This window comes from Zingiber officinale, chromosome 10A, assembly GCF_018446385.1.
Source record: "Zingiber officinale cultivar Zhangliang chromosome 10A, Zo_v1.1, whole genome shotgun sequence".
Taxonomy (NCBI): Eukaryota; Viridiplantae; Streptophyta; class Magnoliopsida; order Zingiberales; family Zingiberaceae; genus Zingiber; species Zingiber officinale.
Window position 1 is genome coordinate 4829 of NC_056004.1, and position 3861 is coordinate 8689.

Sequence of the window (3861 nt, forward strand, 5' to 3'; positions counted from 1 at the left end):
TTCGGACATCTATTTGGGGTTGGCAGCTGGCGGGTGATGGAGAGATGGAGGACAGGCACAGCTTGGAGCAGCACTGGTTCGGTGAGGGAGATCATCCCCCTCTTGATTTTTTGGTTCTTGTGGACGGCCAGGAACGACTCCAAGCATAGGGGGCTGAGGCCGGAGGGACAGAAGATTATCAGGCAGATCACACAGTATTTGAGGGTCGGGATGGCATCTGGTATCATCAAGCCCAGGCACTGGAGGGGAGATATCTCGGCAGCCCAGGCTATGGTGATTCAGGTGAGGATACGGACATTGCACACGATCTCAGCAGTACACTGGAGGAGGCCTGATGATGGATGTTTCAAGCTCAACACAGATGGTAGCTCTAGAGGGAATCCAGGTGAGTCTTCTTACGGTGCTATTGTTCGAGATCATAGTGGACAGGTGGTGGTGGCCAGACAGGGAGTCCTTGGTGAGGGCTCCAATATCAGAGCGGAGCTTATGGCGATCCTGAGAGGCTTGGAGTTGTGCGTGGATAGGCAGCTCTTCCCTATTTGGCTGGAGTCTGATTCCCTGGTTGCACTGCATATCATCGGGTCTTCTGGCATTTCATGGGAGCTTCGGGAGGAGATCTTACGGATCAGAAGGCTTGTACGACAGTATGGGGTCAGATGCACACACATATATAGAGAGGGGAATGCGGCTGCAGACTTCCTCGCCAATCAGGCATATCAGGTGGAGGGGGAGAGGGTGATGGAGGGGCAGGAGATTGGTGGTTTGCTACTTGGCATTTGCAGGATGGACAGATTGGGCTTGCCGTATATCAGGAGCTCTTGCAAGCCAGGATAGCATACTTGATGGAGGGTGAATAGCTCCACCTTAGAGCTATCTAGCCCACAGCAAACGGCTGTGGTAAAGGCTTCCTAAACCCGTTTATAGCTGTGGCTTTGCTAAAAAGCCAAATAGGGTGACTAGATCCACCTATGATCTAGCTAGCCCGTAGCAAACGGCTGCGGTAAAGGCATGACAAATCCGTTGAGGGCTGTGGCTTTGCCAAAAAGCCAAAGAGGGTGAGTAGGTCACCATGAACCTACCTAGTCCGTAGCAAACGGCTGCGGTAAGGACACACTAAATCCGTTGATAGCTGTGGCTTTGCTAAAAAGCCAAATAGGGTGACTAGACCCACCTATGGTCTAGCTAGCCCGCAGCAAACGGCTGCGGTAAAGGCTGACAAATCCGTTGAGGGCTGTGGCTTTGCCAAAAAGCCAAATAGGGTGAGTAGGCCCACCTTTGGCCTGCCTAGTCCGTAGCAAACGGCTGCGGTAAGGACACATTAAATCCGTTGAGGGCTGGTCACTTGCCAAAAGTGAACATCGGGTGTGTTGGAGGACTGCTTGGGAGCGGAACATCACTATTATCATGGAGCGCAGAGGACGGCTATGGTGTGTTGGAGGACTGCATGGGAGCGTAGCAGGAAACGACATCGGTTTTACCTCACCGATGTCGTTTATGGTGATGTATGGAGCTTGGGCTGGGCCTCCTTGGATGCGGCTCGTGGACTATGTTAGCACTACTATCATGGAGCGCAGAGGCCTGTTATGGTGGGTTTGTAGGAGTTTTGGAGGTCATTGAAAATCACATGTAACGCTTTACTTTATCTTTTATGTGCTGCAAATTCACATGTATTCTCTTGCAAGAGAAATCCCTTGTCCCCCTAGGCTAGCAGGTCAGGTTTGGTCCCCCTGATAGCTTGGGTTTTTTCCTTAGTGGAATAAAGGTTACTTTTTCAAAAAAAAAAAAAAAAAAAAAAACCAAACCTAAACCCTAAACCCTAAACCCTAAACCCTAAACCCTAAACCCTAAACCCTCAACCCTAAAACCCTCAACCCTCAACCCTCAACCCTCAACCCTCAACCCTCAACCCCCTCAACCCCCTCAACCCCCTCAACCCCCTCAAACCCCTCAAACCCCTCAACCCCTCAACCCTCAACCCTCAACCCTTCAACCCTTCAACCCTTCAACCCTTCAACCCTCAACCCTCAACCCTCAACCCTCAACCCTCAACCCTCAACCCTCAACCCTCAAACCCTCAAACCCTCAACCCTCAACCCTAAACCCTAAACCCTAAACCGCTCTCTCTCCTCCCTCTCCACGCGTGGGCGATTCTTGGGCGATCAGCCTCCTCGGGCGAGCGGCAATGGCTGCCGGCGCTTCCAAAGCGCCGGCGCCGGCCCCCCTGCCGCCTGAGCATGCTCCCGGTCCTTCCTCGGTGGCCCTCCATCAAAACCCGCGGCTCCACAGCGGTGCAACGGGCGGGGAGGCGACGGCGCAAGGTGGCGAAGCCCTGGCGGCGGCGGCGGTGCGAGGCGTTGGTGGGGATGGTGGCAAGGCAGCGGCAGCGCAGGGTGTTGGTGGGGAAGACGACGGCAGGTTGGCGGTGCATGGAGTGGGTGGGGGTGAAGTTCGGGCGACGGCGGCACAATGCGGTCGTGGCGGAGGTGGTTATCCGATCGTGACGCGGGAGACGACGGGCGTTGCTCCTCCTGGTGGCGCGAGCGAGGCGATGGAGGATATCGTGCAGGCATCGGCGGCGGCCAGGGCGCTGGTGCACCTGCTGTTGGCGGCGTGCAGCGGCGGTGGAGACGGGCTGACCTCGGGGAAGACGGGGGCGACGGGGGAGATAGCTCCGGCGCTGCAGCAGGCTTGCACGACCTCGGGACTGTCGGGGAGAGGGGTGCGGACGGGCTGCATGGGCGAGGGACAGGGCAGGGCCGTCGGCAACCCTAACCCTAACCCTAACCCTAATTTTCGGGCGCCGGAGGAAATGTGGACGCAGCAGGAAGCGGTGGCTGGGGCGGCGATCTCGGCGACGTGCACGACCTCGGGGACCCAGCAGAGGCCGCGGCCTGCCATGGCGCCGGCTCCTTCGCCGGAGCTAGTCACGGCGTTGGTGGAGGCTTTGGCGGAGGTGATGCGGACATGGGACGCATCTTTGGCGCCAGCCGGGGCAGCAGGCGGGGGCCCGACGGGGATGACATGCCATGCAGTGGCCGGACAGGGTGGGGCGCCGGCAGCCGGTGGCGTCGGGGCGGTTTGCATGGGTTCGGATCCAGCGCCGGCGCCTCCTTCTTCGCGTGGGAAATTGTACGTGGAGGCTCTAGCTCCGAGTTCGCCAAGGGCGGCCAAGAAAAGTTTTGAGGAGGTGGGAGCCAACTTCAAGGAGACTTCGATGTGTAACAACGTGCCAGGGGTTTTCTACAACGACGAGGAGGTAAGAGCTTTGTCTGATACATATAAGTTTTCCCTGATAGGCAAGTTCTCTGGCAGGAGACCTCCCCCTCAGATTGTGTACCAAGGTTTCAAGGGGCTGGGATTGTCAAGCCCCTACAACATTCGGTTTCTACGTGCTGGGCATATCTTTGTGCATCTTACTTCAAATGAGGACATGGCCAGGATATGGACTAGGGGAGTCTGGCGCATTGGTGGCTCAATACTCAGAATCTTCAAGTGGACACCGCACTTTTCCTATGAGGCTGAGTCATCCTTGGTCCCAGTTTGGGTACAGTTTCCTGATCTTCCATTTCATATGTTCAATAAAAATTGTGTGTTTTCGATGGCTCGGATTGTAGGGTGCCCTATCAAGATAGATGAAGCCACAGCAGATGGCTCTAGACTCTTTATGGCCAGAGCATGTGTGGAGATTGATCTCTTGAAGCCCAGGGTGGAGCAGTTTTTGATCGGAATTGGAGATGAGCACAGGCTGCAGAGAGTTGTGTATGAGAGGACACCAGAGTACTGCCAGTACTGTAGACACCTTGGACATGCAGAGGCGGATTGCTATGTGGCAGGGAACAAGCCACGGCCTGAGTGGCACAG